The sequence below is a fragment of the Leptinotarsa decemlineata genome, unplaced genomic scaffold, assembly GCF_025532065.1.
Source record: "Leptinotarsa decemlineata unplaced genomic scaffold, Ldec_3_MD MMD2_tig00026328_RagTag_RagTag, whole genome shotgun sequence".
In the NCBI taxonomy this organism is placed as follows: domain Eukaryota; kingdom Metazoa; phylum Arthropoda; class Insecta; order Coleoptera; family Chrysomelidae; genus Leptinotarsa; species Leptinotarsa decemlineata.
The window spans coordinates 30,644,601-30,657,948 of record NW_027412688.1 but is presented as its reverse complement, the minus strand read 5'-3'; the positions used below and the strand labels follow the sequence as shown (position 1 = coordinate 30,657,948).

General features: G+C 36.5%; 1 protein-coding gene across 1 annotated transcript in view; it reads right to left on the bottom strand.

The window, feature by feature from the left end:
• The window catches only part of Sol1, a 425,973-nt gene that overhangs the window by 411,599 nt on the left and 1,026 nt on the right, over positions 1 to 13,348 (bottom strand). The window lies entirely within an intron of this gene.

Genomic DNA, 13,348 nt, shown 5'->3' with positions numbered 1-13,348 from the left:
GCAAATAAATTTACGTTTCAACACCCTTATATCGGTTGAAAATCGACCTACCTTCAACAGTTCAGGAGTGTCCTTCAACAGGAGTGTTCTTCAACAGGAATGACTTTCAACAGGAGTGTCCTTCAACAGTTCAGGAGTGTCCTGAATACCATAAAAGTATATGAGTTAATGTTGTTGATTGAAGTTCAAAACAAATTCTGTGAATTGCGTTACCGGCTTTGACTCATACCGACACTAATAAATTTACGTTTCAACACTCCTTATATCGGTTCAAAATCGACTTGACGCCGAGAAATTATTGCTTTTCAATAACTTGTCTGAGAGCAATTTCATTGCTGAATACCATAAATGAAATTCAATTATGCAGGCACTTCAGGAAAAATATAATAAATTTCATGAGCCAAGCATTATTGGAGGTTCTGTTTTCATGGTTTTCTGTCATGTTGAGTAAGCTTTCTCTATCTGACTCAGCTGTGATGAGCAATGATTATAGTTTCTAATCAAGTAACTATCTTTGATAGTTACTTGAGCAGCCAAAGTCCGTCGCGAATTTCTGATATGTACCACTCTTATTGGAATGGAATATGCCAAGTCATTTGAACCAGCAACTCAAGGATATGTTTGGGAGAACAATACTCCAAAGAAGGTCTGATATGAGCTTTATAAAGCATCAGATATTGTTGAGGTGTGTGTTTTCTGGTTCGGAACAGTGTTTCGGGCTTGCCAGAAGTAGCCTTTGCAATTCCAGGGACATGATTGTGCCAAGACATATTGGTGTCCATTTCAACCTCCAACAAACTTATCGAAGCAGAAAGCGGAATTGTCTGACTTGACATTATTATATCCGGTTCGAAGATATTTATTTTCTTGGGGGAATCCAATGCCTGGATTTTTATGGCATTGAATTAAACCTGGTTACTTTCACTCCTATTCAAAATAACTTCTAGATCCTCATTACGATTTGCAACTTCCTGGTGCCAGTGAAGATGTGCCTTCGTAGTCGTTATCCGGGAATCCAAATGGAATGACGAGATAAGTGTGCTGTCGTCAGCAAAGCAATATATTGAGTTCTTGACTTTTTTCCCAAAAAGTCGTTAATATATAGTAAAAAGGGGGTTGAAGGCAATATGGATCCCTGGGGAACACCAGCGTGATGGTGAAAGTATTCGAGAGATATCCATCGAGGTTCTTTCAGGAAGCTGAAGAGCCATATACAGAAATGATGACAATTTCAATTTCAGTCTCTCAATTTTCATTACAAGATGGTTTGTCACTGTTGAAAACTACTTCTATATTCTCTTATTCTTCTGTAGGGAGTTTTCCCTGTTCGGCCAATATGAATTTTGGTACAAGAACCACAAGTCAACTGATGAAGTGGTTTGAAACTCTGGCCATTGAAGAAGTGCCCAGAGCCCAGAGTCTTGTTAAGATATGTCACTTCCATAGTACGGAAGTGACATATCTGGAGCACATTAACAGCGTAAGACCTTTCATCATCTCCAAATTGGAGAAGGAAATCGACAACGAATTGTCATTTTTGGACGTATTGGTGAAGAGGACCAATACTAAGTGGAAAACATCTGTATACCGGAACAGTAAATAATTTGATTTATCTCAAGGTAATAATACTAACAATACTAAGTACTAATATACAATAGCCAAAATTACATAAAAAATATTATTCAAGATATTGTAACAATAAGATTGAGAGTATTTAGGAAGATATACGGCTAATAACTACCATTTGTTGTGGAGTAAGGATGAATATTACAAAAAAAAATTTCAAAACTCATATGTCAATAAATAAATCACAAAATATGAAGCAAGCGCAACCATCAAATTCAGTAAAGTATGACTTGTGTTGATGTGATGATGGCATGTCAAATAAAATATTTGTTATTTTGTTATTTTCATCAGTTTGGTAGATATTTATTCATTCATTTTTTTACATCTTCCATCTTGACTTGCGGTACGCGGCAACGTTTAAGGTGGTATACGTGAGTGATGTGAGCAACATGCTATTAGTAGCAACATGCTGTTAAACATGACTCAGCACACATGTCGCTAGAAAAATGAAATACCCACAACCCTGAACGACCTGATATTTTTGTTTTTCTATTACATTGAAATTTATAATTCCTAGGTAATAAAACAGAAAATCACTTTAATTTCACCTAGGAATCCCCAGGTAGTATTGACAAAATGTCTAATAATATTTTAGAACAATTGGCTGGACCAAACACAACACAGCACTGGCTTCACAGCCAGTGACAAAATAAAATCCTTCAAGAGAAAGTTGGTCGAAGTTCGGACGAAAAAAATTTTACAATACTGTGTGAAGAAATTACCATAACATGTCATCAATTGAATAATGATCTTAGAAGCCGCAAACTGATAATGAATGATAATTTCAAATATTTTGAAATCACTGCTTCACGTTTTTAATTCATATTCTCTTTTGTCCTTGATGATTTCCGATCAAAATTATAAAGGATACATTGATACTTTCTTGAGTTTTCTACGTAAATATTCAATTTAAAAAATGCTCGAAAAATCGTTCATTGAAGTAACCCAATCGAAGTATTGAAACGTGAGAATCAGTGTTCCTCTTGCTATATCTCATATTTATTTTGACATGATGTTAAAGGAATAAAAAAATAACAATGTCTACACGTTCCACGATATCTCAGCGAAAGATGCTCATTTGTTTCAATCGGAAAATGCGTTAGAAGACAAGACTCTCATTGTGGACTCTCCCAGCCCAAACTATAAAGAAAAATTCACGAGGGCGTAACTAACACCTCCGAGAGCATATAATTCTTTGCGAACACTTCATATTCTTACTCATTCCAGCAAGATTACCTCAAGACCATAAAAAATACGGGCTTCATTCTAAAGAAAGCGGACATATAAAAACAATTTATTCCTTTATGAATCCCACATCAGACCGTTGTCGGAAATAATTCCCTTCCATGCTTTTCGCGCGACAAAAGCGTTTTCCTAGCGTTTCCCTGCTTGAGAACAGTGTATGTGATGGTGAAGCGAAGGAAGAAAATTTATTACCACTAGAAAACTTTTTGTCGGAGTATTTGATTTAGATTTGTTCGCGGTGTTTTTGTTTGAATGATACCATCAGTTTGGTGGATTTCAGGAGTCGTCGGAATTTTCTTGCCTAACTCATTTTTTCAAATACTTCATATGGTACATTGATGTTTCCGAAGTTTAAAAATGTTATCGATTATTTTTTGTCGGATACCTTTCACAACATACGCGTCACTATCTGATATGATTCTGAATCTATGGGAGAACAAATAAAAATCAGAATGAACAGCTGAAATATCATATCATGTATAAGCGATAAAACGTGAACTGAAAATATAATAAAGTGAATCAAGACTGTGGTAGATCGTACTTTCGGGCTCTGTAATAAGAAGGAAGGTCTCGAGAAAAAAATCATCAACGGAATGGTTACTCAAAAAATCATCAACGGAATAGTTACTCCAAAGTAATGGTGGAACAGACTCTTGCTGGAAGACAGCAAGAGCAAGGATAAGGAGAACTTGGTCCGAATACAACATAAGAACCTGCTTCCGATGCGGTTCCGAGAATTGCATCTATCGGATACCCTGTGAGTGCCTGTGGGTTGGGCTACCTATCGGGCGCGTCCCCAGGTGGCAGATAGAGTGACCAACTCTTTCCGTGCTATTCGTGGGAACACACATGAATGAAACAACACAAAAACAGAAACAACAAAAACAAAAACCAATTCCAAGACTGGACAGAAGAGCTCACCTCAATCTAAGGCGGTGGCTGGGGATGAACAGAGATGTTCATCCCAATCTACCGCTTTGAATGAGGCTGGATATAGTAGATCACCTCCATCAGCAAGGGCACTTCCTGTGGTGGGCGCCAAGAGCCCCGCCTTGAATAAAGGTAAGAAACCGGCTGCCCCTGCAGGAAAGCTCCCTCACTTGTGCACATTCACGGAGGGAACCCCAAGGAAGTTGAAGAAGCCGCGCAACGACAGTAATATCGCTGCACCTTCCAAAACCTTCGCGAAGGCCATAGTGAGACACCTCAAGGTTGCCAAAGAGAGTGTGTGTTCGGCGAGTCTTGGCCTACATCTGCCAATACAAAGGAGATGTCTCCTAGTGACCTGTTCACCTTCCTGGAAAGGACAGGATGGACGATGACCTACGCGGACAACTCCTCAGGAGGATGTACAATGGGTCACATGTGGCCTATGTGCTGTAAGTCTACACTCACCCTGCCTACTATATAGATACCAGAAATACCCTGTGTGTGCAGCTAATTTTATATAGGTTATAGTTTATAGGCCATTGAAAGTCCGTAATGTTGGGCACGAGAGAAATACATAGCGAGGAGAAACCAGCAGATCGGGAATAGCAGAGCTTATTTGGACTCATCAACATAACACCAAGTGGTCCTACGATGAGATTATCCACAGGAAAGAATACTGGTTGGAGAGGAAATTCAAAGAAGCTCCATATATATTGTCCAACGACTTTATCAGCTGAGCTAACGTAGAGCTGTAATCAAACAGTCGTCTTCCGGTAAACCTGTGGTAAACAAGTGGTCCTATGATGAGATCATCCACAGGTAAGAACCTTGGTTCAAGGGAAAGTTCAAAGAAGTTGTATATATGTTGTCCAACGACTTATTCAGCTGAGTTAGACGGTCAACTTCTGCTGAACCGGTGAAGCAGTTAGCGGTGATAGATGAAAGCGCTCGAACGAAATCGATTGTGAATACTAATAATCGAAACGCCGTGAAGTAATTTGGTGTGAAATCGTCTTATTTCTTCCAATGATTTCTTTTGCATTTTTTTTGATATTCCGTTAACTTTCAATATTAATTCTTTTTTCATGTATCTTTTCTCTGGGTCATCTTCATCTTTTTTGTTGTTGATTATTTTATTTCATCCATTTTATTGTATTTTTGTTTCACTTCTCATTGCTTTTACAGAATTGATATTTTGAGCTGTTCTTCCATAGATTTCCTTGGAGTTATTTGGGATAGCAGCAACTCAGTAAAAATCTTGACTAGAGAGAGGAATGTTTCTAAAAGATTATTCCTTGAAATGACTTACATTTCGCAATCACGAAATTGTCTAAATAAAAAAACTGACTTACAACATTTAAGGGAAATATATTCCTATTTACTTTTTTGGACGAAAATTGGAATTCCTTCAAAGACAACTCATTTGATATTACTTAAATTCATTTATCAACTTATCAACAGAAATTGTATAACAAAACTCTTTCTTCTGAAAGCAACTGTAACTCTTTGATTAATTGCACCAGCGGCAAATGCCAAGTCTACTTCTTCTTGAAAATTTTAATAAATTTCCAAGTGATGTGTTTCTAACCTAAGATCACCACGTTCATTCTCAAATAAAATTTTATGATTATTCCTTATTTAACGTATATATATATATATATTGTAGCTTTCATTTAATTCATATGTCTTGTATATGTACAGTTGTTAACGTCAAAAATGTGATAACACGGAATCGTGAGAAATAATTTGATTTTTTTATTATCAATTCACAATGTTCGTATCAGATAAGGTTATTGTGAAAAAGAAAGAATTGAAATGAGGATATGATTTCGGTACAATCAGATGGAATTTATAAACGAATGCAATATTGATTTTTCTAAATTTTTGAAGAGAAACTATATAAGAGAAACTGTGTAATTGAAAATTTCAGACTTGGGGGGTCTAGTGATGAATCATTTGAAATGTCTTTCATCTCTCTATCAACTCTGTTATGTTTATCATCGAAATTGATTCATTCGTTATTGAGAAATCAAATGTTGAACGTTTCATTCAAGAAAATACAGAAAATTCCCTTGTTTTTCATTTTAATGAGGAAACACATAATATCAGTGGAAATGAAATCAACAGATATATGTTTCAAAATGACCTCCACTTTGTTCCATACAATAATACAGTCTACTCTCGAAAGCGTTCCGTACAATATTCAAGATGTCCGGAGGCAGCAATCGGCATTCCCGAACAACCTCTGTCGCAGGGGTCTTCTAGATTTGTAGGCTTGGAAGGGTACATTTATGACTTCAGGTTTCCCCACAGAAAGAAGTCCATCGGTGTAAGATGAGTTGATCTAGCTGGCCACTCCACTGGACCCCTTCCGCTGATCCAACTGTCAAAAACTGTCTCATCCGAACATCGAAATGTGTGAGTGCACCATCCTGCTGGAATGTTATTTCATTTTCTACTGAAGTGTCATCTGTTTCTAAAATTTGTGTAATAATAGGATCTATACAGTCTTGTAATAGATTTGAGTATGTGACAATTATTTCTATTCACTTCACCATTCAACATGAAAGAACTTTCGTCTGAAAAGCATGTATTTTACATATAATAAGTTTGGGTCATTGGTCAATTTCTCACTGAACAACTCACAAAACTGAAGTCTACGATCAGGGTCATCTTCGTTTATTTCCTGAACTAGCTCCATTTCGAAAGAATGGAATTTGTGGACTTTCAAAATCCGAAAAACACTAGTAGCTGATACACCAGACGCTCTAGCTACTCGTCTGATAGATTGTCGATTATCCATTTGAACATGTCCTAAAACTGCATCTTCAACTCCGTCATTTCTGGCAGGACGGGATACTTCATGTTTTCTGTTCTGTACAGAAACTGAAGTTCGAAACTTATCCATTAACTGTTTAATGTATTGATGACTTACGTTGTGGTCTGGATGATTCGTATTATAAATTCTTGTAGCAGCTTCAGCACATTCATTATATCGATACTAGGTTGCACAATTGCTAAACTATCTTCAGTAGAATAAACCATGTTGAAATACAGTGAACAAGGATGACTGAATAATAATTCGTGAAGAAATGAAAGAGGCCAACTATCTACTTTTTGTTCTGCGACAACTAGATTCAACAAAAACTACCAGTGCAGCAAAAACTAACAGTCTCGTCCATTCCAAAACGTTTTCTACTAATTGAATAAATTCTACAAATCTAGAAGACCTGCGACAGGGAATTATTCGGGAATACCGATTTCTGTAAGGAATGTAAGGAACACTTTCGAAAGTAGACTGTATCATTGTATGGAAGTAGATGGTGATAATTTTGAACACTTTTTCCGTTGATTGTGTTGTCATTGATATTACTTTTGTTGATTTCTTCAATTAAATGAGCGACAGCGAGTTTTCTGTTTTTTCTTAAATAAAACGTTCAACATTCAATTTCTCAATAACGACTGAACCAATTTCGAAAAAATAACAGACGTAATAGAGGGGCACAAGAGATTCCAAATGATGTATCACTCGACCCCCTTGCCATTGAAGAAAAGGGGGGTAGTTGCCGACCGCAGGGGGGTGAAACTTTGGGTATGATTTCTATATCAGAATCAGTCATCCTAGAAATAAAAATCGACGTGTTCTTTGAAACTTTTGTTAACACAAACTTACAGGGGGGTCAAGTTTTCGTTGAAACGCCCTGTATAAAATTCATCAGGAACAGGATCGTAATTATAGCATCTACAAGGATAAATGCTATATTTTCCAAAACGACGACACTTTGTGAGTTTGTTTGATTTGAAAAGTGTATATTCTTAAGAAACAATTAACTTTCGAAGAAAGAAGGTATTTGGCTTTCTATTTCTTCATCTTCAAGAAAAAATCAGAAAATTCATGAAGAAAGGAAGAAAGCAATCAAGTTTGAAATAAACTTCCAACAAAGATGTGTAGATCCTGCATAGAAGTTACTTTCAGACACGAAGTGAACACAAACACTTTCGATACACACTTGCTTCCATGTGGAAGAGCAACTATGCCGTTACAAGCCCCCTCCCTTCAGTTTTCTCAACGTTTTGAATTTGAAAATCAAAACTAGAGGTTGAAAAAATTACCAATAATACTCGAAATATAACCTGAGAATATTTCAATATGAAATTTGGTTTTGAACTATTCCACAGCCGATAAAGCTACATGATGAAACATAAGATTTTGAGAGATTTTGCCATCCTCGTCAAGAATCAAACAGCTCAAACTGTTACGCAAAATAAAAATCGATTTTTAGTTCCTCAAATATAAGTTCCAATATAGTTGCATGGAAGATACGGTCGAAAAGAATGAACTGGTGGAATCGAGATCTCACCTTCCTGCGATGATAATTTCACAATCTCCTCTTCCTTTACACCTTTTTTGGTAGGGATAATACACAGCAGACAACGCAGACAATTGAAACTGCCACTTCTCTCCGTTGGTTATTTCTCTCTGGATATTCGGAATAACACGGTTTTATTAAGAGAAGTTTCTCGTTTCTTTGCCATATCAGGTTTCGATGGCTCCTATTCCTTTGATAGACAGCTCGAGTGATTTGTGTCCTTCTCATTTAGCTTCAAGAGTCCAGTTATTTTGTTACCAAGTAAACATATACTACCCATATACTATCAGAGTAAATGAATTTTCATTATGCTTCAACCATAACTTGATAACCATGTTTGAACATAATATCGTGACGGAGGGATCTTACCGAGGTATACTTGAGAAGTGAGCGGAAATTGACTTCAGTATTCGAAATAATTTCAATAATTGATAATAATGATGATAACAATTTTTTTGTTCAGGAAATAAGAATAATATATAGAAGGTTCTCTTCTTTTATAACGTGGGTCACACAGTTCTTCCACACATCACTATCACCTACTTCATTCACCACTCATTCAAGCATTACAGCATTCAAAGACGATGACTGATTACATTTCCGCAAGCTTTCTTTCATTGTGGCTCAAACCATTTCAATGGGTTTGAACACACAATAGTATGTAGGCAAACGTAAGAGAATAACCACGTGTTCCACACATCGAATGAATAATATACTCTATTTTGGAATTACGTTGTTTTATGGTAGATAGATATATATATATATATATATATATATCTATCTATCTATAATACGAAGCATTATCCATAACAATAATCGAGTTTGGAGGAATATTTGGGAGAAGATGCTCACTGAACCAGGTTTCGAATAAAGCCGCAGTCATATCTTCGTGGTAATCAGCAGACGAATCTTTTATATTTTTGGCCGACAGAAGCAAAGCTTTAGATATGAAACCACTGTCATTCCCGGCATGCAAAATTATAACAGATTTCCCTTGAAGAAGGTGTGTTCAAAGCACAATACTTGGTTTCGTCTACCCAGCCATATTTGACAACTTCATGGGTGTCAAACCAAGTTTCGTCGAGGTGGATTATATGTCTGCTGGATTCTCGGTAGCTTTTTATTCACCTCAAATATTCTTGTCGGGTTGAACAATGCGTGTCAGTTCCATTATGACCATCCGATTTTTCAATTTTTTATATTTGAAACCACAAGACAATAAGACACCTCGTAGAGTTTCTAAAGATTTGTAATAGTAATCGGGATAGTCGAGTAATTTTTACCAAATCATTTCCAAGGTTGTTAGTTAATTTTTTTGGTATGTACCATAAATTGTTCGCTGAATTACATTTTTTGTAGCACCGTCAACGTTTGCGAATTTTTTATTCCTTTGTTTTTGTTTCATTGCAGGGTCAATGACATCCCCTATTTTAATGACTCGAAGAACTGTCGAACGAGATAGTTTCGTTAACTCGCATATTCTATTCACAATAGCATTCTGTGAAGTGTGACAGTTTTTCTCCTTCAAGCATGCATGAATATTTAAAATTATTCGTTGAACTTGAACATGTAAGTTCTTATTTTCAAATTCCGGATCCCTGTCGATTGACACAGATTCCTCACACGTAATGTTATCATTTGTTTCAAAAGGTCTCCAGAAAGCCATATTGATAAAATTACCCAAAAACCCTAAAATTTTCACAAAATTGGTTCAAACCATGAGATTGGAATCTTTGGTGTAAAAGTTGAAAACTTCTTCTAGAGATCAGTTACCCTAACGCCAAACTGATATTTTTGCACTCGACACGCGTTTCGCTAACAAGGTTAGCATCTTCAGGAGAAGCAAATTGATACTGAATCTAAAGACAAGGGTTGGGTTATACCTGAAGTTTTTTGGTCCGATATGGACTTTGTTTGTTAAATGATGATTATCTTAATTGATTTTTAATCAACTAGTGGAACCACTACCTGCAAATTAATTTGTCCGCTTTTTAATCTATTGTTGACAAATTAATTTGCAGGTAGTGGTTCCACTAGTTAATTAACGAAAACTCAATCAGGATATTCATCATTCAACAAACATAGTCCTCATCGGACCAAAAAACTTCAGGTATATAAACAGCTAACCCTTGTCTTCAGATTCAGTATTGATTTGCTTCTCCTGTTAGCGAAACGCGCGTCGAGTGCAAAAATATCAGTTTGGTATCAGGATAATTGATCTCTGGGAAAAGTTTTCAAAAATCGGCTTGCAAAACCACTCACTACCTCACCTAACCCCACGAACACACGGCATTGATTAGGAAATATTGTGAAACGGACAAAAATGAGTATTCAGCCAGTCCAGCTAGCCGAGCCTTTACTCCTCAACTATATTTGATAGCACGTTTACTAACTATCTGGGCGACTAGGGGCCACAGGCGAGAAATGTTTATGACTGTACTCTTATTTTTATTGCCGTTCCAATTGGGAATGGATAGACTATACATGGTAATGATGCAGTTTTATTGTTTCAGTTATAATAGTACTTGCTTTTCACTTTCCATAATTCCGAATAATCGCCATATAATTCAATCAGGTTCAAACAGGTTAATGAATTTCCGCTCAGGGTTTTCGAGAAGCTCACTTTCCGTAGCGGATGCCATGGTTTCTACCTAGTGACAGACGCGATGCTTGATGAGAATTGCCCTAGACGGTCGACCCCCTCCTTCAACCGTTTGAGTCATTCCAAATTTCTATCCATCACCATCAAGCCTAGCTTCAGGCGTCAAACAGGTTTCCTCACGGTCAATCACACTTTAGTCAATCGATTGACTCAAGCATTCGAATAGAATGATTGACCGTCTAGGGCCTTCTCAAAATATCACCGCTGTCTGTGATAGTGTGCAGGATAATCCAAAGCAGTTGATTTCTCGTTGCTCACAAGAACACGACCTTTAGCAGACCACAACTTGGGCCTGCACCTGTACAAAATTAAACTGACCCAGGAACTGGAAGTAAACGACTAAGGAATGAATGGGCAGTTGGCAACTATCACTAATTTTCATCGAATAATCATCTTCGGCGATGAGTTCGTGAAGAAATGAAATTATCGAATTTGGGACGATAGCAATCCACATGAGATTCAAGTGCATCCAATGCATGAGTTTTGAGCTGGCGCCATCATCGGTCCATATTTCTTCGAGATCGACGTTGACCAGGCCATCGCTGTCAACGGCGAGCACTGAAGGTCAATGATTATCAACTTCTTTTGACCTAAATTGAATATTTGGGATACCAACGACATGTGGTTTCAACAGGACAGCGTTGCGTGCCATACAGCTATGCCACTTTGGATGTTCTGCACGAGGAATTTGAGGGCATGGTCATCTCACGTGGAGGTGTTGTGAACTGGCCCCCGAGATCGTGCTATTTGACCCCGTTAGACTTTTTTGTGAAGTTTTTTTGAGTCCCAGGTGTATGCGAATGAGCCTCAAACCACAGCAATCCTCAAAGCCAACATTACCCATGCCAACGGTCAAATTTATCCGGATTTATGCGCCAGAGTCATAAAAAATTGGACGTTGCGGATGCGCTCCACCCAGTAAAGCTATGACAGAACATTTTCCGTGATGTATTTGATTTCGGACGATGAACTTCAATTGTAAGGTGAATATATAAGTTACGTTGTGTTTTTTCTTTTGGTTATGTAATAATGAAGGCAATATTATTATTATTATATTTATTATTTGAACGATAGTATATTCCACATATAATGGCATCTATAGGTCTTTCAAACGGAAAAAAAAAATTCGATAATATCTAACGCACTTTGTTTTATTCAAATTCAAAGATGGGAAGACCCTAAAATATATTTTTTGTATTTAATTGTATTGAAATTTTCCAAAAAAATCTGGTAAATTATTATATGATTCAGAACTACGTCAATAAATCGATTGTTTACTAGTATTTGATCCAATAATCAAAACCTTCAGAATTTTTCAAAACTTTGTTGAATAATTAAGTTGATCATGTTTATTTCGAAAATCAAATTTAAATATTTCAATTTCCTATTTTGCAGATGAATGAAGATGTAAAATTTGAGTTTCTATACATTAGCGATCTGCCATTTTATGGAAGTGTTTGACAGCTGTTGATAATCGAATATCCACTACTTTAATTTACAATTTTATTGTCGTCAAGTCCAGATTATGATGTGAAAAATAGTTACTATCCGAGTTAATTCTTTTGTCAGTTCTAAAAATGAAGTTTGTTTCTTGCGTGGGCCTACAGTTTCAACCATCTTCTTTTCATATTATCAAAGAATAATTTTTAAGTGACCTTAATCATTCACTACACGTAATTGTCTATATGTCTGACCTCACACATCGAATACTGCAAAACTATTCATTGCTATTCAGTAGAAACTCACATAAAAGTAGAAGCCAGTTTCTTCCAATAACAGGTAACAATTGAAAACGGGGAAAAAAAGTGAAATGAAATGAACTCAAAAATCAGCTACTCGTTGATGAGATACACTGAACTTCTCTATTTTTTTGTAAAAATTTATGTATTCAGACGTTAGTCAGGTTATACAGAGTAACATTTGAGGAACTTGTACTCACTAACTGAAGCATCCTTCAACTCGAGCCACCCAGTTTCAATAATAGTCTCGATACAAATATGAGTTGAAAAAATTTGGCATCGAGTAAAAGTGGAGTCGAGTATTATGATGTCTGAGAAGTCATCAATCAGGTCAGTTAGAGTCAAGTCGAATATAAACCAGGAATAGAGGTTATGTCAATCACGTGCTAAATTTGAAATATTGACAAATTGAATGGAAAGTGTGACTTCATTCATTGGAAGAACTGAACATTCCAAACCCCGCATCATAGATATGAATAATAATTATGTATAACTGTTGTATTCAAAATTTTCTTGATTTGGAGTCATAGAAGGAAAATAAGTATAATGATAATTATAGGAAAGCTACTTTTAGAGTTTTTTTGGCCATGTTCTGCAGGTTTTTTGTCTGACATTTCGTCTACAACTACGGTTAACATTTTCAAAGTTGATGTGGTTACAGTGCCCTAGTTGATGCTTGAGTTGTTGTTCCAGTTCCAAACACGGTAACTATGATGCTGGTATTTTATATCATTATTAGTGGGCGTGGCTTGGTCTCTCCTAATTACCTGACCTTG